Source organism: Sarcophilus harrisii, chromosome 4, assembly GCF_902635505.1.
Source record: "Sarcophilus harrisii chromosome 4, mSarHar1.11, whole genome shotgun sequence".
NCBI lineage: Eukaryota > Metazoa > Chordata > Mammalia > Dasyuromorphia > Dasyuridae > Sarcophilus > Sarcophilus harrisii.
The window spans coordinates 113,300,649-113,328,181 of NC_045429.1; positions in this window are offsets into that span (position 1 = coordinate 113,300,649).

Genomic DNA, 27,533 nt, shown 5'->3' on the forward strand with positions numbered 1-27,533 from the left:
AAACCTAACACCTGCTAGACTATTTTCAGTTTTTTTCCATTACTTTTTTGTCCAAAAAAGAGACTTTACTTCAAAGACTAGGTCTTTGTTATTATTTGAGTATTAGGTTTCCAGATTTCTTTGCTTCTGTATGACATGTGACTAAACTGTTTCATTGATCTTCTACCTCTGTTACTACTATATCACTTTGATGACAATAGCTGCATAGTATAGTTTGAGAGCTCAAACTGTTAGGTCCCCTTCTTGACCATTCCTTTTTTTTTTTTTTTTTTTTTTACTACTACTTCCCATGAGATTCTTGATTTTTTGTTCCTTCAAATGAATTTCATTGTTGTTTTTGCTCTATAAAATCATTCAACTGTTTACATATTTTTATGTCTCTTATTATTTACCTGCCCACTCCCCCATTAGAATGTAAGCTTCTTGAGTGCAGGAATAGTTTCTTTGCTCTGCTATACTTTTGTATAGTGCTTGTCATGTAATGAGTGCTTAATCAGTGCTTGTTGATTAATTGACTGACATCACAAAGAGGAAAGTTTAGGCTTGATGTCAGTAAAAAAATCCTTAAAATTAGAGCTGTCCAAAGAAAAAACAAGTTCTCATTCACTGGTGATCTTCAAAGACTATCACCTTGAATCTCTCCTTGCTCTAGTCTGTTCTCCATTCAGCCACCAAAATGATCTTCCTATATACATCTGATTGGTATATTATACTGGGAACTCTTTTTCACATATGGGTTGAACTAGTAGTTCTAGTAGTACTAATAGTATGAAAATTATATGTAGTTTTTTTCTATCCATTTTCCACAGAAGTACTAAATCAATTGTACTATACTGGAAATAAATTTTCAAATGCATTGTCAGCTGTAGAGATGTTTTGATGTTTTGAGAAAATAATTATAGTTCACATTTATGAATGAACTTATATTCTATAAATTTTTTCCTTACAATTCCATGAGGTAGATAGCCCCCATATTATTGTGTCCATTTTATAAATGAGAAAACTTATAGAGAGACTGTGATATGCTCAATATCACAAGATTAAGTGGTCTGGGATTAAAACCAAATCTTTTGATTCTAGGCTCAATGTCCTTTCCATTATTTGTTTTTTTTTTAATTATCTAATTTTTGACAATTTTCATTTTTTACATACCATGTTATTTCCAAATATATACCTTCTCTTTTCATTGATATGCCACTTGTAACAAAGATTTGAAAAGAAAGGAAGAAAATAGTTCAAACTTCCCCCCCAAAAATCCAACAAATCTCAAAACCTAACTAGTTAGAAAACTATCCAACACAACAGTCTTGTCTGACAATATATGCAACAGTCCACATCTGTTGTCCACCACATTTGAAATTAAGGAAGATGCATTTGTGTAATTCTTCCCTTGGGAAGAGCTCAATCATTCTAGTCACATAACATTCACTTTAATTTTTCTCTTCTTTCCATTTATGTTGTCATTGTCATTATGCAGTTTCCTTGGTTCTACTTCGTTTTTAATCAGTTCACATTAGTCACTCTATGTTTCTCTGAATTCTTCATATTCTCTATTTCATGTAGTATAAAAAATGTTCCTTTACCTTCCTGTACCATAGTCTGTTTAGTCATTCCTCAAATGATAGGGATCTATTTTACATCCAGTTCTTTGCCACCAGAAAAAAAAAACAAAACGTTGTTAATGCCTTCTCTAATCCTTTGAGAAAGTAAGGGAATTAGGAAAAACAATCCTAAATATAAAATAAATAAGCCAGCCTTGGAAAAGTAAAAATATGTTATGAATTTCTAAAGTAATTGTGTTGGGGACAAGAAAGGCAGAGCTATCTAACAATATTTCCAGCAGCTCTTTCTGACTGCATTCCTTTCATGAACTGAGAGGTGCTCATCAGCTCACATTCTTTATCCCACATTTACAGGAATGGGAGCAGTTAACTGGGCTGATGTGCTCCTTTCACTAAACTAGGATTTTTCACCCTTGCATTATTCACAGCTGGCTACAAAGATTGTAGATTTCATAAAACACCCTTCCTCTTTGTTCACATTCGCACACATAATTGAAATCAATACTATCTTTAAGTTAGCTTCTTGTTTAGAGTCAAGGTACATAAAATAAGTGTTCTGTGTGTCTTTTCCATGCTCAATCTCTTGGGGAGTTAAATAAGTCTTTACTCCAAAGTATATTTATTTTGTAAAGATATCCCCTTCCTCCCTCTCTCCCATTCACCAATGAGGGTAATAAAGGGGCTTTCACCCGCCCCTTATTCATCTGATTTCAAGCACAGGCTACAATTGAGCAGCTCAAAAAGAGCACACAATTAACATTGACTTTTAATGGACTCAAATACGTGAGGGAAGGAGAGGGAGAGAGAGGGAGAGAAAGAGAGAGAGAGAGAGAGAGAGAGAGAGAGAGAGAGAGAGAGAGAGAGAGAGAGAGAGAGAGAGAGAGAATAGGGAATGGTGGTTATACTGAGAGCTAATAAAATTGTGAAGTAGATGAGGTTTGTCTTCAGGATCCTACTCTGCCTCTGTAGATCTTGTGCCCTTTCTGTTGCTTCATGTCTGACTTTTTACGATCCTATTGATCCTCCAATTGGTTCTCCAATCCAATTCTTGTTCCTCAATCCAGTTGGTCTTCCAATCCAGTTCATGGTTTTATAGATTCAGAAGAGATCTCAAAGATTATATAATTCAATTTCTTTCATTTTGCAGGTGAAGCCACTAAAATCCAGAGAGGTTAAAGATAATTGCCCAAAGTCACACTATGGAAAATAGTGGTTGCAAGGTTTTAACTGGAGAATTCCTCCAATGACTAGAATCCTTTCTTTCTTATCATCCTCATATAATTTTACTTTTCCTTTGTTCAATTTGTTCCTTTACTTTTCCTTATCCAATTTCTACCTCATCTATTAAACTAATTCATGATAGAAATTAAATGTTGATGTTGGCTTTTTATGCTCTCTCTTTCTCTCAGGGGATATAACTAGAAGAATCCTGGGTTTAGATTAGTCCCCAGCTGGAAATGTTGTCTCCTGATTCAAATTGACTTTTGTCCATTATCATTTTCTGTCCATATCACAAAGGCAGTATAGTATAGAGAGCATGATACCAAAGTTACAGCTAGGGAATTTGAAATTGAATCTCAGATTCATGATTTATTAACTTTTGACTTTGGACAACTAATTCATTGAACTCTAGGCCTCAACTTTCTCTGTAAAGTGAAGGGAATCTAGTTGTCAATAAAGTTTTCAAGTCACATACTATGTGCCACATAAATGTAGATGTGTTTATTTAATTGCTTTTCTTCGTTACTAAGTAGAGGGGAATTGAGTGGAGGTGGGAGAAGTTTTGAATTATGATGTAAAGAAAAAAGGCATCAGTAAAATACATAAAATAATTAATAAATACATAAATAAATAAAATAATAGAATCAGACAAGAGGATTTCATATAATAAGCATCCTATGATGCTACTACTAATTTTATACATATTGTATATCCTTTATTAGATTGTGAGTTCCTTGAGATAGAAACTGTCATTTTTTTTACATCTCTGATACCTGGCATAGTGAAAAGCACATAATAGGTCTTTAACAAATGTGTGTTGAAATGAATTCAAAAGGCAATACTTGTTTATGCTCAGCTTATGCCTTCATTTTCAAGAAAATATCCAATATGGCTAAGTAAGTAGGAGCCATATCTGGAAAACCTTATCAAAAAGATATCTCTTGAACAATATTTTAGCATCAAAGGCCACAGTCTGATGGGTTTAACCAGAGATATGAATGTAATCATCTTTACATAATAGAAAAATATTAGTTTAAAATATTGGCATCTCCTTCTGGAGATAATGATCCTAATAGCTGACATTGATATAACACTTTAGGTTTTATAAAGCACCTTTCTCAAAATAACCCTGAAAAGTAGCTATTGGAAACATGATGATACACAATTTATAGAAGAGGAAATTGTTGAAGCAAAAATTAACTCACTTATCTAGGGTCACACAGTTAAGTAATTATTTACTTAGTAGTTATTTCTAAAATGATGAGCCTTTTGAATTAAATTTCATCCTCCTCCCTCTTCCCAACATATTTATGCTATGTTTGAAAGGAAAACTTTAAGAGGGATCAAATTGTGTCTGAGTTTTCAAGTCACCATGGGTCTGCTTATTTTTGTGCTTGAGAACCAGTTTAGAAGACAGAGATTTGACCAGTGTGGTAGAACAAAGCTACTGGGAAAGCTGAGGTTGGTGGATCATTTGAATTCAGGAGTTCTAAATTCTAAGCTCAGTTTGTTAACTCAAAGTCCATCACCAATATGGTAAGCTTCCAAGAGTGAGGGGGACATTAGGGTGCCCAAGGAGGGGCAATCCAAACAATCCAGGTTGGAAACAAAGCCTGTGACTGGACTGTGAGTGGTCCTGTACTTCTTATCTGAGCAAATAGGGAGGAGAAGAGAAAGAAGGAAGAGAAAGAAAAAAAAGAAGGAAGAGGAGGAGAAGAAAAAGAAACAAGAAAAATAGACTGATCCATGGATAGATACGTATTAGCTTATTAATTTGTGAAGTTATTATATACCCTTTATCTGTTAGCATGAATTGCTTTGGGGACATCTTATTGAACAGAGCATAAGGGCTGTTGGGAATTGGAAATAATTGTGTTTTTTTTTAAATGTGTGTTTTTTACTATAGAGCCAAGTCTTAGTTTCTTTTCATTTAGTCAGAAAAAATATAGATGTCTTGTAGGTACAGCATATTTTGAAGTTTATTATTGCTATCTTACCAGATATAGTTCCCATTTTCCAATGTAATAAAAATATACCGGATAGAGGCTAGGGCTAGAGGTTCAAATCCCATCTCTGAACGCTTACCAGCTGTGTGAACATAGATAAGTAGTCATTTAACTTCTCTGAGCCCATTTCCTCATCTGTGAAATAAGAATAATTTTACAGTTTTTAATTCACAGGTTGTTGTGAATTGCAAGTGTTATAATGTATCTAAAGTATTTTGCAAATTTTTAAAGAGCTATATTGTCAGTGGTAGTAATACCGAGAGTAATTATGGCACAAATGGAAATATGGAAATTTTTTTTCTTCTATATATAGATGGATCTGGGTTCTCATTGATGCAGTTTTGTCTCAGTCTCAATCTGTCCTTGCCTGCCCCTCCTGACTGTGGGAATACAATTGCTAATTCTGCTCAAATTTTGTTCATGGCCTGCCATAGATTTTGCCCAGACGATCTACCTAGCATCCAGGGAGTTGTCAACAAATATATCACATAAAACGATTGACAACCCAACTCTATTATTTAAAAAAATAATATTCAATTCAACAAGCATTTGTAGGTTTCAATAATGTTGAAGGTTATTGCTTTATGTAAACTTTTAAGCATCATTGATAATTTACCTAATCTAAGAAAATCTATAGTTGAGGAAAAACAGGGAATGTATTTCTATCTCTCCAGTAATTTCAATATGTAATATAATGTTTCTTCAATAGGAACTCAGATTTTACTAGGACATCCAGTCAAAATCTTTCAAATACTTTGTCAAATGTGTTAGCTTCAATTATTTTATCAAACTAGAGACTTACAAAATGTAAGCCTCTTGAAGGCAGGATTTTTTCCTCCTTTTGTTTCCCAGTGCCTATTAAAGTGCCTGGAACAAAGTAAGCCCTTAATAAATGTTTCTTGATCAATTATAATGGGTAGATTTTCTATGGATTTGCATAGGATCAGAAAGCAGATTAGAGTGATGATTTGTAATTAAGAAGTAGATTCATCAATCTATGTGTTGATATTAATGTGTCTCAAATTAATAATAATGATAATAACAGTGATAAAATAAAAATGATAATTTCTAGAACTTATGTAGCACTTTTAAGGTTTGTGAAACACCTAAAATATTGCCTCATTTTATCCTCATAATAACCCAGGAAGGTAGATAATTACAGATGAGGAAACTGAGACAAACAGATGCCATGTAATCTGCCTAGAGTCATATAGTTAGGTAATATCTGAGATAGAATTTGAACTCAGGTCTTCCTTACTCTAAGTTCAGTGCTCTCTTCACTGTACCACCTGGTTCTTTCACAAAGTATAAGACTGTATTAAAGTATATTGTTCAATATTCATTGGATTTGTCAACAACATTTATAGTTTCTGCAAAAAAAAGAAATATGGGAAGATCATCTCTGTTGTAGCATCAATAAACATATATTATTACCTCAGAAGCTTCAGAAGCTAAACAATATTGTGAGAATACACCATCACTAGGAGGCTGGACTTAGCAGGCTTGTAATAAAGAATAGTCAGCTATACTCAGGGTCAGGAAGACCAATCCTAATTCTATTTTTGCTCTTGGACCTCTTTAGTAAATCAAAATGGAGAAGAGAGGAGGAGAAAAGGTTAAAATTGAGTACCATGAATACTTCTTTTACTTTTTTATTTGAAAAAAATAAATTGTACCTGTCATAAGTTAATTACATAGGGCCTGTATGGACCAAATGGTATTATATTGACTACAGTGGGGCCTTAGGCTAGTTTCTGTCAAGTATTTTTCAAGTAGAAGTTAAAATATTATTCTTGCATTCTAACTCAGTCTTTAACCGGGGAGCAAAATCAATGCCCTCTCCATGACAGCAAATTATATTTCACTTTTGTACATTATAGCACTTTTTCTGGAGTTGATAAATAAAGAAAGAATACTGATTGTAATTTAACATAGTAGAATTTACTTAAATGAGCTGCCAGAAAGAACAGAACCCTTAAAATAATTGATTTTTCTCCCCATCAAATGAAAAATGTACAATCCAGGGCAATGAAGTCCTTTTAAACAAAAGTAATTTTCTGTCCATTAAAGGAAACATAAAATACAGCATAGAACAGAATTATCCTAGAGAGTGAAAAAAGACTTTAGTAGATACTTAACTTGTTTTCAGTACAAGCTTTAGCACAGATGTCTTAAATAGTGTCCTAAGTATTGCCCACTGTAGTATACGAGGAGAAACAACAACAACAACAACAAAACATTTAAAACCAGGAATAGTTGCTGTCTCAGTGTTTTTGCCATATGCTGATGCGTTAAATTTGCTGAATGTATGTAAGTGATTTGAAAATGACAACTATTTCCTGACAAGCAATGGCAGGAGAGAGACTTTGAAAAAAATCTATACCGACCTCACCTCTGTGCAATTCCTATTGACAGTTGTCACTCAAATGGTGATATCACATAAACACTTTCCGATCTGCAGCTTAAGTTTTCATAAGAGGGCAAAATCCTGTTAACTTCTGACCCACCTCTCAGACATCCATTCTGTTGTCTTCATGTTTGCAAACCACTGACAGATTTTCCTATGCAGAGTATCTGAAGCCTACAGTGTTTCAATGATTCTAAGGCTTTGTTTCTTCCTCCTTGTCCCCTTTCCCCCCAAAAAAGAATCTCCTTGAGATCCCTCCAAGTCTTATTTTAATGATATATATATGTAATTTTTAAAAAAATTATAAAACAATCAGTGTTTAGCTAACCATCATCCCTCTTACCAATTGAAACATTATTTATATCTGAATTATACTTTGAACTTTTCAATTTTTTCTGTTTGTGTCAAGGAGGAATTACTTAATTGTAGGATGTCCTTGAAATACGAAAATAAAGAAAAATTTGTTCTGCTTTTAAAAAAATAAACGAGTTAGTTTTATAAAAATTGTCAATTTAGAAAATATAGAAAATAAGGCTGCATTCACACAGTGTGCATCTAATTGACTGAAAATTTTAAAAATTCTGTCAATTAAGTCATTGTTTTCTATTTGATGTCAATTACTTGGTTTGATTGTTTTGTTTTTCATTAAGCTGACTGATTCTGGTATCAATATAAACATATACGTCATACTGTAAGTTTTGATGTATCCATGACCTTATTGATGTGGACACTACCTTCAACTTATCAAAACCCATCCTTTTTATCTTGGGTAACACTTGTACATTTCTTCATAGAAACACTTTACAAGGAGACCAACCAGCATACTTGGGGGAGTTCAATCAGCATGCTTGGGTGCTTTCTCTTGTTTCTTTTGATATCATATGGGTACCAACAGAGCAATAGGGGCTATTCATTTCCCTTGCTCTCAAACCCATGTCACTGCCTTTGTGTGGATAGTCCTCATTATTTTCTATCTTGTTATCAGTTTCTTTTGAACTAAATTTTCTTGGGACCTGATTGTGGCACTCTAATGCATAGTCCTGAAGTTGCTTAGATATTGAACCAGTAACCAGAGATGAATGGGAGAATCACTTTAACCCCTACAAGTTCATTAAGATGTTTTGGGAGGAATCCAATTGAGCATTATGATTACTTGTTTTATTTTTTTATTTATTAAAGATAAATTTAACCAAGTCCCCTATAGAGTTGAGAAATGACTTTATTGTCTATGGGTACTTTCTATTTTAGCAAAATGTAGTTTTCTTCTTTATTGATCTACTTTTTACCTTTTCTGAGCTCATGATCACTACCCTCACTTTTTTTTACGTCACTTAAAATTATTTTCTATTCTAGTCCTTTATTTTAATGCTATATGTCTGTTTCAAGTGTGCTTCCCGTAAACAAGATATATACTGGATTCCAATTTCTAATATTTTCTGCTTGTGTTTTATGGGTGAGTTCATCCCATTTACATTCACAATTATAATCATTAACAGTATTTATCTCCATTCTATTTTCTTCTGTTTATTCTTCTCTTTTACTCTCTTTTTACTCCATCCCTTTTCACAAGATACTTTTGCTCCTGACTATTGCTTCCTTTAATCTGATCTTCCTTTTTATCATTTTTCTTATTCCCTTCCCCTCCTACTTACCTGTTGGTTAAGATATATTTCTATATCAAATTTAATATACACACACATTCTTTTCTCTTTTAACCAATTCAGATGAAAGTGAGGTTCAAACATTTCCTGCTTCATCATTTCCCCCTTCATTGTAAAAGTTTTCCTTAAGCATCTCTTTTTTAAGATAATTTTCCCCACTGTTCTCTCTTCCCTCTTCTCTGAGTGAATCTTTCTTTTTTCCCATTCATTATTTTTGGAAATTTAACTCATTCCTATATTTTCTTTATAAGGTCCTTCTGACAATTCTAATAATGATGAAATTCTGAGGAGTTACATGTATCATCTTCCTATATAGAATTATAATTAATTTATTCTGGTGATTTCCCTTTTATGTTTACTCTTTTATTCTTCTCTTGAGTCTCATACTTCAATGTCAAATTTTCTATTCAGCACTGACTCTTTTTATCAGGAATGTTTAGAAGTTTTCTATTTCATTAAATATCCATTGCACCCCCTCCCCCCGAAGAATACACAGTTTTACTAAGTAAGCTATTCTTACTTATAATCCTAATCATTTCAGAATTTCAGAATATCATATTTTAATCCTTTCACTCCTTTAATATGGAATGTATTAAATCTTATGAAATCATCACTGTGACACTGTGATAATTTGAATGGTGTCTTTCCGGATGTTTGTAGACATCCTTGACCTGGAGGTACTAAACTTTGGTTATAAAAGTGCTGGGAATTTTCATTTCAGGATCTCTTTGAGGAGATGATTGGTAGATTCTTTCAATTGGTAGTTTACCTCTGAAGCTAAGGAATCAGGAGTTTTCCTATATTTTATTGAACTATAGTATCTAGATTTCTTTGTGATCAAGGCTTTCAAGTAGTCCAGTAATTTGCAAATTATTTCTTCTTGATCTATTTTTCAGACCAATTGTTTTTCCATTGAGATATTTCACATTTTCTTCATTTTTTGACTTTGTTTTATTTTCTTGATGTCTCATGTAGTCACTAGTTTCCATTTACCTAATGCTAATTTTTAATTTTGTAAATTTTGTAAGCTTTTATACTTCTTTTCCTATTTGGTCAATTTTGTTTTTGAAGGAGTTCTTTTCTTCAGTGAATTTTTGTGCCTCTTTTATCATATGGTCAATTTTGGTTTTTTAAATATTATTTTCTTAAAGTATCATTTAAAGTATTTTGTGACTTTCAAAAAACCAAACTGTTAATTATATTTTCCTAATTTTCTGACTTCATTCTCATTTATTTTCTCATTTTTTCATATGTAACAATCCTATTTCTTATATTAACTTTCCCAGAAATTCTTTTTGGGGCTTGTATTCAATTCACTTTTTTTTCTTTGAGATTTTGCTGCTTTCATATTTTTGTAGCTATTTTCATGTTGTTGTCTTCTGAGTTTCTGTCTTGATCTTCCTTTTTTTTACCATAATAACTTTTCATGGTTAGATTCTTTTTTTCTTCTTTACTCATTTTCCAAGCCTATTTCTTCACTTTGAATTTTACATTAAAGTTGGACTTTGCTCACCTAATGTTGGAGAGGTCCTGTCCCAAGCTTCAAATTTTTCTTTTTATTATTTTTCAGAGCTAGTTCTGAGGCCCTGTAAGTTTTTTTTATGATTTTAATCTTGAGTGAAGTATGGTTATTGCTCTCCTACTCTCTGCTCTTTATCCAGGAAGAGCCCCAGCACCTCTGCAGCCACAAAGTACTAATGCTTCTTTTTGCCCTTGAACTATGACCAGTTTTGCTAAGAAAATTATTCTTAGTTATAATCCTAATGATTTTCAGAATATCATATTTTAATCCCTTCACTCCTTTAATATAGAAGGTATTAAATCTTATGAAATCATGTGTGGTACTATGATATTTGAATAGTTCTTTCTAGATGTTTGTAATATTTCTTCCTTTACTTTCTCTAACTTTAGAGCTTTTCAGATTGCCACTGTTGCTGCAGCTATCTTAAAGGCAGCTGGTACTGCCACCATATGTGCTCTGGTCTAGTCCCTATCTTTCCTAGTTGCCTCCCAAATTTCCTTGAGCTGGAAAAATGTCTCATCCTAATTCTGCTGTTCCAGTTCTATTCGATGAGTTATTTTAAAGTTGTTTGGAGGGGAATGATGGGAGCACTGAGTTCGATTGCTGTCTCTACTCCACTATTTAGGCTCTCTCTGTCTAGGGCCAAATCTGAATACTTGTTTTTAAAAAGTGCTTTATACTCTTTGAAGGAAATGTTCCTCAGAGAAATACTAAGGTCAATGGGTATGTAAAACACATTTAATTAAAATGGACACACAAGAAATTTTTTAAAAGGAAATTAATTTATTGAATATTCATAAGATTAGAGATTATAGCTAAAAGGGACTTTGGAGTCCAAAGGAATCCAAATTCCTTATTATTATGAGACACAGAAAGGCAAATAACTCGTCCCAGCTTACACATCTAGTAAATCTAGACAAGATTCAAACATGGGTCTTCCTCAGCCCATGAACAGCAATTTAACTATTGCACAATATAGCAGCCTCAGTTATAGTCTATTATAAAGAATATCACATTTTTACTCATTGAATAAACTAAAATTTTAAAATCTTCATTAAAAGTAACAACTAAACTTTACTTTGAAAATGAGACACAAAATACCAAGTTTCCTTTAAGACATCAGGGTGCATCTGAGTATATCTAGCACACATTATGTACATGTCTGGCTCAAGTCCAGTTAATATTTCCTCAAAGAAGTTCAAATGCATAGGCATTTAATTTTGTAAATACTTAATACTACTCTTTTTTCCTTTAAGTTTTTTTTCTTTCTTTTTTTTTTTTTTAACACTGCCCACTCCCCTTAGAAATGGCGTGTTGCCTTTCTTTAGGAGCATAAACTCTTATAGAAAGTGGGTTTTACATTGTGCTGCTGCCATGTTGATGATGAGAATTGAAAACTAAGATCTGGTCCTTGTGGCATGCAGCTGCAGATATGGATCTATCATGAGAGGATGTCCTATGAAATTAGAGATAGATGAGAGATATGGATTTATTCTTTAGGATGTGTTCCTTCCTGGATGTCACATGCCATTTGTCACACCCTAGATTTAGCTGTCCATCAAGATCTAGGTTAAAAAGGTGTTTCATAGCTTAAGGAGTTGCTTGATGGAAAACCTTTTTCCATGGGGAGGAGAAGAAGGGAAAGTAGCCATCCTTTTAAGAAATTTAGAAATCTGGAAGGATTCATAATAGTATTTATTCCAAAATATCATTGTTTTTTTTTTATTCTTCCTGATCTCATATGAGGTTTGCTTGACAAAGATATTGGAGTGGTTTATCATTTTCTTCCAGCGGATTAAGGTAAACAGAGAGATGAATGACTTCCTTAGGATCACATCGAGAGTGTCTGAGGCAGGATCTGAAATCAGGTCTTCCTGACCCCAAACCCAGCGTTCTATCCACTGAGCTATTTAACTACATAGAATATATATATATATATATATATATATATATATATATATATATATATATATATACACACACATATATATGTAATATATATCATATCTTATATTGCATATATCATATATATAACATATATAATACAATATGACAAAATATATGATATATCACATATTATGTAAAATATATATATAGATATACTTATAGATAAGAGAATCCAGATTTCACTCCCTTCTTTTGTAAGTAATATCACCATTCAACTATTCCTTAGATACCCTGTTAATCAACATACTAAGCTCAACATGTCCAAAGTAGGACTCATTTTACTCTCCTTCTACCTCAACTTATTCTTCTTCTGAACTTTGTGTCAAGGGCCCTACTATCATTTTAGTCACTCAAGTTTTCAATGTTAATGTCATTTTCTATTCTTCCTTTCCCCTCGCCCTACATATCCAATCTACAACTAAATTCTGTCATTTCTATATTAATAGCATTTATCATATCTTTTCATTTCTCTATATTTACATGGTCACCATATTCTTTTAGGCCCTACCAGTGGGCTAGCTTAAATCAGTCTTCTCTTAGGAGTCTTTATGAATTAGGTAGTATGAATATAATTACCAGCATTTTCCAGATGGGGAAACTGAAGTTCAAAGAATTAAAGTGATTTGCTCACTATTATATAACTATTAAGTGACTGGATTCAGTTCTCTCTCTCTCTCTCTCTCTCTCTCTCTCTCTCTCTCTCTCTCTCTCTCTCTTTCTCTCTCTCTTTCTCTGTATATAGAGGTACCAGGGAGGTATTTTGAGAAGCAGATATTTCTCCCTGCTCATTTGCTTTGAGGTGGCTGCTTTGGACAAGGGGGACTTTAGGATGATATTGAATTGTGGTTAAATCAGACAGATTGAAGAGAGCTAAGGGGAGGGTCTGATTTTGGAATATAAAGTCATAAAGAAGAAGACTTTGAACCTAAAGTGGAAAGATGAAATACAGGAGAGAAGAGAAAGGTTTGTCTCACTAGAGCAAAAGAAATAACTAGGAAGGTGAAACTTTTTTGTTGTTGTTACTCTCCCTTGTTATAAGAATCCTGGTCTAGATTAAATGTAGCCATAAAAGGAGGAAAAACCCAGGAAGCTATTCAAACAAGATTAAATGGGAGATACAACTGAGTGAAAGAAGACCATATTATGGAGAAGACCCTGAATTACAGGCTGGGTACTTAAAGAAGATGGTATTTCTTCTTTTTAGAGCCATCTGCAACTAGGTTGGTAGCTACATCAAAAGCCCCTGATAGCAGCAACCATCCTGCATTAAGGAACAAAGTGCTTGATTTTGGCCCAAGGGACACACATCCCTTTATTCTACTGTCCCTTTTCTGCTTGCCTTGGGGTAAGAGTGAAAAGCTGGTGCCAGCACACTGCTGTTTTACTATGTGGATTCATGTAGGGCTCAGGGAGGAGGTCAAGATCACCTGAACTCATTTCATTTGTGAACTTTCCCATCCATCAGCTTCGACTGGCTCATGCTCTGCTGAAACTGCCTGAAAAAGATGTAAAAGCTCATCTGTTACAAGGCTGACTGACCCAATGAAGCACACCTGGGTTGGAAAAAAAAACCTGAGACTAAGGTAAATATGCTTGAGTGACAAAGGCTTGTGAGGTCTGTGGTCTCATGTACTAACATGTAGTAAAATTAAAATACATTGTGTGTGAGAGAGAAGCAGACAGAGAGAAACAGAAAAAATCAGAGAGTGAGGAAGAGAGAAACAAACAGAATCAGAGAGAGAGAGAGAGAGAGAGAGAGAGAGAGAGAGAGAGAGAACCAAAATGAAAGGCAGAGAGAGATATTTAGAAATAGTGAGAGATAGAAAGAAAAAAGATGAGAAGAAAAAAGGGGAACACAGAGGCAGAAACAGAAATAAATATAAAGTTATCCAAGATAAGTGATTTTTTTGTGTGCGTGTTAAGTACCTACAAGACATATAATATAGACACATAGTCCCTCTTCTCCTGTGTGAAGGAGAATATATATGGTCTTTGTGCTCAAGGAATGAGTCATGGGACCAAAAGTTATTTGCTTTTCTGGAAGTCACAATGGTAGGCAAAACTCTGAGGCATTTTGTTTCAATCTATGAGAAGTAGCTACATTGCAATTAGTAGTGCACTTTAAAGATAATAGCCATAATATCTAAAATGGGATAAATCACATTTGTAAAAAATCTTTCACATTAACAGTAAATACTAATTTTTACTTCTTCCCCCAAATAAGCCCATCTTTCTAATTTTGTGGTCCTTGGTAATTTTGCAAAGAGCAATTTCAGTTGAGTACTAAAATGAAGTCAGATTGCCGAGTTAAGAAGTGAGAATAGAAGAACATAGGGACAATGAATGTAGACAGCTTTATAAAAGGAGATTTGAAGGGGGGAATTTGGGTGGGGAATGGGGTGAGATACAGGGTGATATCTGAGCAGATAGTGGGATCAAATAAGGATTTTTTGGTTGTTGTTTTGTTTTGTTCTAGAATAATCTTGGATTAGCATCTTAAAATGATATTTCGTTGACTTGTTTTGCTCCACCTTGAATTTTCTCTGGAAATAGGGCTTATGCCTCGGGTCATACTAAATGTTAGGAAAAGAGTCTTCTACAAAAAGTTCACAGAAATAATGTATAGATTACTTATAGATAGTCTTGATTTTATTCTACTAAAAAATCAGAGAAGAAATAGATGACTCACAGTAACTCATAATGCTTTCCTTTTGGCCAAGTTCCATCCTCCTTCCCAGGGCTTAACTGGCCCTTAAGACTTCCTGGATTTAGGGGCAACTAGATGATGCAGTGAATAGAAAATCAGCTAGAGTCAGGAAGACCTGAGTTCAAATTTGACCTCAAACATCTAATACTTATTCTAGCTGTGTGACTCTGGGCAGGTCACTTAACACCAATTGCTTCACCAAAAATAACCAAACAAACAAACAAAAAAAAAAACAAAACCTCTTCCTGGGTTTTAGACTCCTAGAAGCAAAACAGTCTTGGGATTATTAGAGAAGCCAGCTGTTCAGTCTTACTGCCACATCCAGTCTGTCCCACTTTTTATCCCAGTGATACCTATAGGCCTCCAGCTTTATGATAATGTTTGCCCTAAGGGTATAGATTTCTCAGGGAAGGAAAACTAATTTTGGATTGCTAGAGAAGCCACCTTCTCATCAAACCTCTACTGTCTGAATAATTTATAATAAAAGCAGAAAAATTCCATAGGTTTTGCTATTGGCACAGGGTCCCAGAACTCTGGAACTTGTTTGCTCAGGGGCCCACAACAAGGCTAGTTCTATTTAGTGATTCTGAGGTTCACAAATTCTCAAGGCTGCCTCTCTGTAACTGGCACAAAGCAATCAGGGTCCCCAAACCCTCTTCTCTAGCCATGAGGGTGCGAGCCTAGACAATTGTCATATGCCTGTAGGAATGAGAGGCTGTGTCCATGCTTTTCTCATCTCACTGTGCAAGAAAGATTCTTAAAAAATTAGGTTTTACCTACAATAATCTGAGCCAGTCTATGTATCCTGTCCTTCATCCTCTCCAGAAAGTTGTCAGTGGGTTTCCACAGGAAGATACCATCAGTCTCAAACAAAGGCTTGTTACCCTGTTATAAGCTCATCAAGTTATTAAATGAATTTTTCTGATCTATTTTCAATCTTTCTGTCTCCCTGTCTCTGTCTCTGTCTGTCTTTCTCTCTCTCTCTCTCTCTCTCTCTCTCTCTCTCTCTCTCTCTCTCTTTCGCTTTCTCTCTCTTTCTGTCTCTGTCTTTGTCTCTTTCTCTTTCTTGTCTCTGTCTTTTTCTGTTTCTGTTTCTATCTCCGTCTATCTGTCTCTTCCTATTTCATCTCATGTATATGTATATATCTACATTACCTAGGAAACTAAGTAGCATAGTAGAGAAAGAGCCAGTCCTGAACTCAGGAAGACCAGACTTCTAATTTGGTCTTACACACTTACTAGCAATGTGACCCTGGGCAAGTGATGTCACCCTCTATTTGCCTCAGTTTTGCCATCTGTAAAATGGGATAATAATAGCACCTGTCTCTCAAGGTTATTGTGTGAATCAAATGAGATAATTAAAAACACTTAACCTAGCACCTACCACATAGTAAGAGTTATAAAATGTTAGCTATATAACCAATAACTTCCTCTTCAACTTTTGTTAAACCAATCAGCACCAGTCACAGATTGTCTATGCATTCTTTATAGTTTGTCTTTCCCAAAGCACTTTGCTTCCCTTATTTATCATCAAGATCTCCCTATAATTAGTTCCCTAAAGTCCTCCATGTGAAGAGCTGCCATCATCTCCCTAGCTTCCTACACAGAGACACCGTAAGAGGTATTCTAATCATGTGCTATTACATACACACATATATATTATACAAGGTTTCCCCCCAAAAAATCTTAGTACAGTTTTACATTATTAAACCTAAAACTACATTTTAGATTTTTGGGATACCTTATATGCATGCATGCACAAACGTGTATGTACACACATATATGATTTATCATATAATACATATGTGTACACATAACACATATGCACATATATACAGGAGTCAAAATAATGCACATAAATATAACATATAAACATATATGAATTTATATGCATAGTTACATACTTAAACACAAATATTTAAAATATATTTATATAGAATTGACAATATACAGTCATACATGTTTTATTTTGTAGTGAAATGAGTGGTATTAGTACTATGGCAGGAGTAGTATAAAGATAAGAGTTTTTTCCCCAATTCTAATTTTTTCATTGTTTCCCTTTTTCTGACTATACATGTACATTATTTTTTTTAAAAAAATACACATTTCTTTACAATTCATGTTGGGAGAGAAAAATCAGAACAAAAGGGAAAAACCACAAAGGGAAAAAAAAGAAGAAAAAGAAAAAAGTAAACTTGACATAGATTGATTTACATTTATTCTCCATAGTTCTTTCTCTGAATTCAGATGGTATTTTCTATCCAAAGTTTATTGGTTACCTTAGATCACTGAATTGCTCAAAAGAAACAAGTTTTTTATAGTTATCATTACACAACCTTGATGTTACTGTGTACAATATATTTCTGGTTCTGTTTGTTTCACTCAACATCAGTTCATGTAAATTAAAGGTAAGATTTTAATAAAAATTGTTTGTGGGGTAAGTCAGTTCCAAGAATTCACAAGTCGCACTTTTCAACTATGCCTCTAATCTAATGGATTTGTTAGCCAGTGGAGAGATAGCTGAAAAAGTTTCTGTGGGAAAGGAAGCTGAATTTTTGAGAATGAAGAGACCTCTCAGTTCTGCCATTTATTACCTGTATGACCTCAGCAACTTACTTCACTCTCTGAGCCTCAGGTTTCTAGTCTATAAATTAAGAAGAATTAAATGACCTCAGAACTATCCATAAAAGAGCCCCTTGGTCTTGCAATGTGGGAACCTGGGAGTTGGCTCTAGTTCTGTCTCAATCTCACATTATGACTCTGGACATGCCCTTTTCAATAGCTAAGAAACAGGCAGTTGCCCATTCTCCTCCCCTTCCCCCCAATTCCTTTGATGGAAAATTCTATCTACTCTCCTCCTTCCCCTGATGTGCCCAAATGTTTGCAAACAGCTCTTTTACTGTGAGAAAGAAAGGAGTCATTGCTAGTGTGTATGAATTTTAATTATAGGGGTATAGCTTACAAATTGGGGAAATAAATAATTTAAATTATTGATGAGTATGAATGAGGAAAAATATATATATTTTAAAACAAGCACAGCCTAGCAAGGTTATGCTATATGATAAAAATACCATTATGTTTGGATCCAGAGAACTTATATTTGAATTCTGACTTGGTGCTTGCTAGTTATGTATGAGACTTTGGATAACTCACTTTCTCTCTAGCTGATTTTCCTCACAAGTAAGCTCAAAGTTCATTTCTCACTTTAAATTTATGATATCACTTTAAAACCCATAGCAGAACTCAAGCTAAGCTAAAACAGAGTTGTCAGGGCAAAATTCTTCCAGGCCTTCTCTAAGAATAATTAGAGATCATTTTTAATGAGAATGCTCATCATTTATATGTAGTTGAATATAGAAACATTTCCTTAAGGAAGTAAAAGATTGTCCATTTGATCATGTAAACTTTATTGCACATGCTTTCATTTTCTAAAGGTAGAACAAATATGTTAACCTGGCTCTGTTAAACTCTGGATTTAGCAAGATTCTGAATTAGCGATTTTCAAGAAGTAGGAACAGAGGATTAAAAGAGAGAAAAGTCTGAAAGTTTCTGACACTATATCTTAATGACTTTTTATATACAATTAACTCCTCCTTCTCAGGGCCTGTTAATGTCACCAGCACTTCAGATTAGGCAATTGTGTTGAAGAAGATTTTTTTTTCCTGAGGAGAAAGTTTATTTATCATTGAGCATATAAATTACTAAGGGCAGCATTAAATCTGTGGAAGAAAGTATGTGTGTGTATGTGTTGACTCAAGAAAATGATATGTTATTTATTAATAATGAATAATGAATGTTAAGTATTAATTAGATTGATAGAAAATTCATAAATGCTACAAAAATACATTTATATAAGAAACACCAGCAAAAAGAAGATAGATATAATAAAATATAATACTGTTATAAAAAGCATAGATATTTGTACGTAGATATATAGCTTCAGTATAATGTGAATATTGAACATTAGGAAAAAAATAATTAAAGAGACTGCTATTACAATTCACAGGGAAAGGATTTCTTTTGGAGCAAAGCTTAGGGAAAGATAATACTTACATTTTCCAAGCCATATAAGTGATCATTCCTACTTTATCTACCACAAGAGGCTTGGGAAGGTGAGTATATATGGTTTGAGGGAGAATCCCTCCTTTCCTAATACCCCTAGGAATTTATTTCTGAGCTCCTGGTTGCCTTGACTATTACTTTTGTCCCTGGGGAAAAGCTGAAACAATAGTGCTGACAGTCTAGCAGAGTGGCAGCCCATCACTCAGAGAGTGATGGCTGACTAGGCACAGGACACTGCTTTCTGACTGGCTCATCTTCAAAGCCCCCAGCCTTCCAAGTCTTTGAGTATGTCTGGAGACCAATTATGAGGGAGAGTCTCTGTCGATAATCCTGGCTCACCCTGCACTTAGGGGCTCCTCCTTTAGTTCTCCCATCTACCCCAACAATAGTGAGCCTGATGGATGGGGGAACTCTGGCTGTGGTCGCTGTGTGAGGAGAAAATACATTTTCTCACAGCTGAAAAATGGAAATAGAGAAGCATGCTGATGTTAGGACAAAAGCAAACAAGTCTACAATGTCACTATATGTGGTTAGATCCTTTTTCAGGGTTCAGGTCAGTACCATATCTAGATTTAGTCAAAGCAGTTAGAAAAGTGCTGGAAGACAAAATAGAGTCCACAAAAGAGTGAGCAAAATGGGGCAGGGGGAGCTATCAGCCTTCCGTGGCTCATGGTCTACATGGTGATTTTTAAGGACATTTAGAAACCACATCTTTCTCCCTGAATCTTCCAGAAGCCACATAATTGAATTGCCTTGTTAATGATAACTGGAATTCTACTGTTAGTGATTAACTTCTTTGAACTAAGCATTGTCCTTCTCCTAGGAAGGGTTAACACGTAGTCAGTTCACCTTTGTGAAACTTACCATATTAGGTCACATTTCTCAGGGATAGTAGAAAATACGAGAGTAGTGTCTGTGAGACCTGTTTAAAGGAGGTAGATTGAAACCCAAGTAGAACTGGGGAGACATTATGAGGGGATTGATGCAGGACTTGGGATATTTACAGAAAGGCTGTAATGCGCATCAGTGAAGGAAGTAGCCAAATGAGGAAATCATGATCCTTCAAGTTATAACTGTCTCTCCCCAGATTTCTCGTCCCCAGCCTGGATAACCCCAATTCCTTTCACCTTTCCAAAGGGAACATACTTTTCACTCTTCTAACTTTAGCCCAAGATTAGACATCTGTTCTCAGATCCCAGAGTCACAGAAATGTCAGGGCCAAAGAACATCAAGTTTGGCTCCTTCACTTTTCAGAGAAAGTTGGAACTTAGACTCATGAAATGTTTGATTCTGTATTACCTAGATAATGGCAGAGATGGTAATCATACCTGGTTTTCTTAGTATATCTCTCTGTGTTTCTCTCCCTCTCTTTCTGTCTCTCTCTGTTTTTGTCTCTATCTCTCTGTCTCTCTCCGACTCTCTCTTTTTCTCTCTGTCTCTTTCTGTTTTTCTCTTTGTATCTTTCTCTCTTTGAGTCTCTCTGTGTGTCTCTCTATATGTCTCTTTGTTGCTTGTCTCTCTATCTCTATCTCATTGTCTCTGTGTTCTTGACTCACTTATTGTGTCTCTGACTCTCTGTCTCTGTGTATATCTCTCTATGTTTCTGTCTCTCTTCATGTCTCTGTCTCTTTGTCTGTCTCTGTCTCTGTCTATGTCTGTCTCTCTGTTTTTCTCTCAACAAGGGAACTTCTAGCTAGGCATCCCCAACTTGGGTACAGTCCTACTTCCGAAAGCCTTGGACCTTGTCATGACATTTAGGTGGCACGATGCATAAAGCATTGGACTTCAAGGTCAAATCCTGCCTCAGACACATATTCGCAGTAGTTCTTCCATAGTTCAGCAGAGGGGAGGGCTGGTTACTTTGCAGATGGGGCTCCTTTAGTCTAATTGATCCAGTAGGATATAATGATAATAATTGTAATTAATAATAATAATGATAGCTCACATTACATCTCATTCTAAAATTTCAAACCTACTTACATATATTCTCTGATTTGATCCTCAAAATTATCTTGATATGGGCAATATCATCCCAATTTTACAAATGGGGAAAAGGAGACAGAGAATGACTTTTGTCAAGTCACTCAGCTTCAGTTTCTTCATCTCTAAAATGTGAAGGTTCATCTCAAAGACTTCTAAGGTCCTTTCTACTTCTGGGTTCATACCAATGCTGGCACTTACTAGCTATGTGACTATGAGTAAGCCTCAGCTTTTTTTTTCTTTTAAAAAATGTCTTTTTTAAAACTTAAATGCAAAATAAGAAAAAAAGAAAGAAAAAGAAAAGACAGGAAAAAGGAAAAAAAATTGTCATGTCCCCAGCAGAACATAAAGGAGGTTTCAAAATAAGCTTCATTTTTTTCTCATCTATAAATGGGATTGAAGAAACCTTTCACTGCCTATCTCAAAGATTTATTATGATCAAAATACTTTATTTATCTCTTCTATAGATTTCAAATAGAAGTGGTCATCATTATCATCATTCCAACTGCTTTCCTATAAAGGAAATGGTCTGGTTAGAAAGAGCCAGAGACTTAAAAAATTGAACTTATTTCTAATGAAAGTTAGAAGGGAAGTTGGGTTGCTCATCCTTTAAATATAAGTTGGGAATTCCACATTACAGTTGAAGCAGGGTGCAAATGGCTACAAGGACGTTATTTGGCAATATTTTCCTTTCCTATGTCACACATCAAACTGATGAATGACTTTTTGCTTTTACAATAATGAATATGTCTGAAATTTTTTTTAAAAAATTGAGATCTGAGTGAGCTGAAATTAAGGTAACTTTATATGCAATTGAAGGAAAAATAAAGGATTGTATGTGGTCACGGGTATGGAAAACCTACAGTGCTCATGGGGGGCTTATGTTTTCTACAGATGAGAGAACTAAGTTAGGGAAGCTAAGTGCTGCCTATGGGAAAATCTTTAGCTGAAATTTCCAATAAGCAGAGCCCTATATTAGCCTCTTACATTCTCTGAAAGGGGTAATGCCAGTTAATAACCAATGAATCCATCTTTTTTCAGAGTCAGAAGAAGATGTTTGTGATTCACATGACCCCCTTTTTAAGGACTTCAATAGGATCTTAACATAATAATACTTTATTGGACTTATAGTCAGAAAGGCTTGGATTCAAATATTATCTTAGACACTGACCTTGGGCAAGTCAACAAGGGCTATTATGTAGATGCCAAACATGGTGCTAAATTCTAAGGATTAAAATAAAGGGGGTAGAGTAAGCAATCTTTGTCTGCAAGAAACTCACATTCACTAAGAAAGATAATATATCAATAAGCTCCTACCATTAGATTATATGTTCCTTAAGGGCAGGGACTGTCTTTTGCCACTTTTTCTATCCACAGCACTTAGCACAGTGGCTGTTACAAAGTAGCAGTTAGGTGGCTCATTGAATAAAGCTCTGGACCTGGAGTAAAGTTCATTTTACTGAGTTCAAATCTGGCTTCAGATACTTAGTAGCTGTGTGATCCTGGTTGAGTCATTTTACTCTGTTTGCCTCAGTTTCTTCATCTGTAAAATGATCCAGAAAAGGAAATGGCAAACCACTCTATTATCTTTGCCAAGAAAACCTCAAATGAGGTCACAGAGTTAGACACAACTGAAAAATGACTAGACAACAAAAATCTTTATTGATTAATTAACTTGGTACATAAAAGATATTTACAAATAGATGGAAAGTAATTCCCAAGGGATAGGCACTAGCTATTGGTGGAGGACCAAGAAAAGCTTGCTGGGCAATTAAACTCTGTTTCAGTTTCTTTATCTGTAAAATGGGGGTAATGATAGCATCTATGTCACAGAATTGTTGTAAGGATCAAATGATAGAATATATATGAAAAGCTTTGAAAACCTCGGAATGAAATCTGATGTGAGGTATTATTATCATTGTTATCCTTAGTGCGTCAATTAAAACAAGGAAGCACAAAGTCACTAGCCTGCTACTGGCATTTTAGTATATCACTTTAGGAAAATCTGCAAGCCTATTAAAATCTCATGCAAGAAACAACAGTGGGAAAACAACCCTTTGAAGCTGGCAGCATCTCTTGTTATAATCAATGTCAGACAAATTTTTAGGCTGAAAACCATCATGTAGACTTTCCAGGACCAGAAGTCTGCTGTTTCTATTACCCCAAAACACAAAGAGTACCTCTGGCCACCAGGAAAATGCTTAATTGTCTCCTTGGAAAGTCCCACCCCTCCTGCAATGGACCCAGTATCTGTCAATATGTGGAGGTGAGTAGAGTTAGAATCTCCACAAGGAATGATATTTTGTAAAAACTATAGGGAAGAAATTTTTGCAGTTAACTTGGTTGTCTTTAAAATGTTTTTCCTCCTCTCCCTCCTTTCATATTCAGTTATCTCAAATAGTGGATCGACTCGGGAATGGGCATTGCTCTTCAGGCAGAGGAAGTCCTACAGGTTGCCATTAGAAGTTGACTTGTTCCCTTCCATCAGTTTCTAGGCACTTGGCCTCCACATGGGAAGGGTTATGTACATGCTTTTTGATCTTTCAATAAATACCATAACTAAAGTGTTTAATGGTTTCTTTTTATTAAGGAGGAAATATATGCATGGACATTTCTCAGTGTCTGTGTATACAAACACTAAAATAACATGAGAGAAGAGTTTGGGAAAATTAAGTAACATGAGAGAAGAGTTTGGGAAAATTAAAAATGTTTGGTTTATTTGTTCCATTTACTCTGTAACCACACCTCTTGTGTGTGAAATGAGAAGAGATTTTAGTCTATGAAAGTGCATCTAGGAACAAGACCATGTTTGGGCCTACAAGGACTGGAGAAATTAAGATAAATGAGGTTATTTATGGGCTTGGCACATCTACTATCAAAATATTGTCATTGTTTATTGTTAATGAAGGCTGTATTTGGTGCATTATCTCATTCTCAAAATGAACAATTTATAATCTAGCTTCCACTGAAGCTTAAAAAAATCTTTGTTCTGGAAACTTAGAAACCATATAGCAGAAGAGAAGAGAGACCATTGGGCATATCAGAAGGCAGGTCAGGGAGACAAGGAACACAGGTTAGTAAAGCTGAAGTCACATCTCATGCTGCAGATCACATGTGATATATGGCTCAATCAATAATATGCCCTGTACATGCCCTGGAGCCTCCCTCCAACACTACACAGTAGGAGTAGAGGGAATCAGAAGTGAGTTCCCAGTTCCAGGTCTACTATTAATTGGATGACTTTGGATGAGTCACTCTCCAAAAGCTTTTTTCCTCAATTGTCAAATGGGGATAATGTTATCCTGACTATTTCAGAGTGGTGAAGACTAAACCAGATAATGGATAGGAAAATATTATAATCCATGAAGTATTTTACAAATGCAAGATATTACTGTGCATTTTGCCAGAAGACCTGGTTCTCCTGGAATCTGTCTGAGAGGATTGTTTTTTTTTTATCAAAAGTGTCAACAATGGTCAAAAGATATGAACAGACAATTTTCAGATGAAGAAATTAAAACCATCACTAGGCATATGAAAAAATTCCCTAAATCATTATTGGTTAGAGAATTGCAAATTAAGACAACTCTGAGATATTATTTCACATCTCTCAGATTGGTGTGGGAAAACTGGGATACTAATACATTGTTGGTGAAGTTGTGTTTTAATCCAACCATGCTGAAAAGCAATTTGGAATTATGTCCAAAAGGCTATTAAACTGTACATAGCCTTTGATCCAGCAGTGTCTCTACTGGGTCTGTAACCCAAAAAGATCATAAAAAAGGGAAAAGGACCCAAGTGTGCAAAAATGTTTGCATCAGTCCTTTTTGTAGTGGCCAGAAACTGGAAACTGAGTGGATGTCCCTCAGCTGGAGAATGACTGAATAAGTTTTGATATATAAATGTTATGGAGTAATATTGTTCTATAAGAAATGATCAGCAGGATGATTTGAGAGAGGCCTGGAGAGACTTAGATGAACTAACTGATGGTAAGTGAAGTGAGTAGAACCAAGAGAACATTGCACACAGTAACAATAAGATTATACGATGATTGGTTCTGATGGATGTGGCTCTTTTCAACAGGAAAGTGATTCAGGCCAGTTCTAATGGTCTTGTGATAGAGAGCTATCTGCATTCAGAGAGAAGACTATGGGGACTGAGTGTGGATCACAACATAGTATTTTCATTTTTGCTGTTGTTGTTTGCTTGTATTTTGTTTTCTTTCTCATTTTCATTCTATTTGATATGATTTTCCTTGTGTAGTGTGATAATTGTGGAAATATGTATTGAAGAATTGCACATGTTTAATATAGATTGAATTACTTGCCTTCTAGGGGAAAGGGTGAGGAAAGGGAGGGAGAAAAAAAAGTTGGAACACAAGGTATTGCAACAGTGAATGATGAAAATTATCTATGCATGTATTTTGAAAATAAAAAGCTTTATATATATATACATATATATGAATAGAAAAACAACATGTAACTTCAAAGTAATGCCAGTCATACAATAAATTCTAAAAATTTTTATTGAAGCTTTTTATTTTCAAAACATATTCAAGGATAATTTTTCAAAATTGACCCTTGTAAAACCTTGTGTTCCAATTTCTCTCACCTTTCCCCTTAACCTCTTCTCCTGGATAGCAAGTAATCCAATGTATGTTGAACATGGTAAAAATATATGTTAAATTCAATATATGCATACATATTTATACAATTATCTTGCTACACAAGAAAAATCAAAGGAAAAAGGAAAAAAAATGAGAAAAAATAACATACAAGCAAACAATTCTAAAGTTCTTTTAAGAGAGACCTTGAGAGTAGTCCTTGTATTGCTTTTTCTGATTACCTTGGAATGCTCGTCCTGTGTGAGTTCTTCATAAAATAATCTTTTTGGTACATGCTGCTGTTATCCCATTTTACAGATGAAAAAATCAAGACAGAGGCCTTCCCAGGATAGTAAATGAAGGAAAATTTGAACTCAAGTCTTCCTGATTTGAGATCTATTGGAAGTTTTATCCATTAAAACTTCTTTGAGGGACATGGACTAGAATTATACAGGATGAAAAAAAAAAAACTTAGGGTTAGGTTTAAGTATACATCTTTGCAAGGAGTAATCACAAGATCTCTGTTTATTGAGTTATTGAAGAAATATCTTATTCATATACCTCTTATAGATCTAGTGCCTAAACATGCCTAATTACCCTTTGTCTCTGTCATGATCCAGGATACTATTTCTTCTTTCAGGTTATGTTTTAGAGTTATTGGGAATTGAGTTATGCAAGTTGCAATGATCAACTTGACAAATACCCACCTGTTGATGCCTTCTCACCTTTTGTTCTTTCAAAATAGAAAATTCTGACCCTTTCTGTTAGCTATTAACAGAATACCTTGCAAATAGCTATTCTCACACTTTTCCATTCATGACCTCAGGGCGTGTCCCCATTTGTGTCTCCCTAGAGAAGGCAGAGATGTCAAAATGCCCTGTGAGTTAACTAATGAGAGCTAAGTCTGCCACTGTGTGGCTAACTCATTAATCCACAGGATCTGAAAAGGATTTCTGAAAGGGCCAGGTTCAAACCTCATCTCTGAAACATATATACATATACATGAGCATGGCCAGGTGATGTACTCTGTTTCCTTCTCTATAAAATAGGATTAATGTTTTCTTCAGTATCTTCCTCTCTAGGTTGATGTGAAACTCTAATGAGATAACAAATATAAAACGTTTTGCAAACTTTGAAGTCCTATATAAATATCAGTTATTATCATAGCATGTTACATCTGGTTGTGAAATTAGAAATCACCTCAGCTAACCTGTACCTTGCTTCCTTTTTCCTCCTCTCTTCCATTTTATGGATGAGGAAACTTGAGCTCAAAGTGGTTAAGTGAAGCTTTTTAGGTCGAGAAAGGTGCATTTAATTTTGGCTCACACTCTGGTTTTAGTTAAGTGTGAAAATGAGATTAGCCATCACCAATGTGAAAATGTTCAACAACTAGGGAAAAAGGCTTAGAGATGACAGATCTTTTCTTTTTTATCCAGAATATTTTGTAGTTATTTACATTTTTTTTCTCCTTCAGACTGTTCCTGAGGGCTAAGCTACAGTTTTACTAACAAATTGAATCAGAACCAGCATGGCAAGTGGGAGGGGAGGTGTTGGTATTATTTATACAGTATGATTTAAGGGATGCCCCCAGTAGTGCTAGGCCTGGAGTCAAGAAGACTTTATTCCTTAGTTCAATTCAGGCCTAAACTAGATTTGTGACCCTGGAAAAATCACTTAGTTCTGTTTGCCTCAGTTTCCTCATCTGTAAAATGAGCCAGAGAAGGAAATGTTAAAGCACTCCAGAATCTTTGACAAAAAAAAAGCCCCCAATAGGGTCACAAAAAGTCAAACATGGATAAAAAAGACTCAACAACAAAAACTACTCATCCCCAAGTTTTTTTACTCATAGGCTTGACAA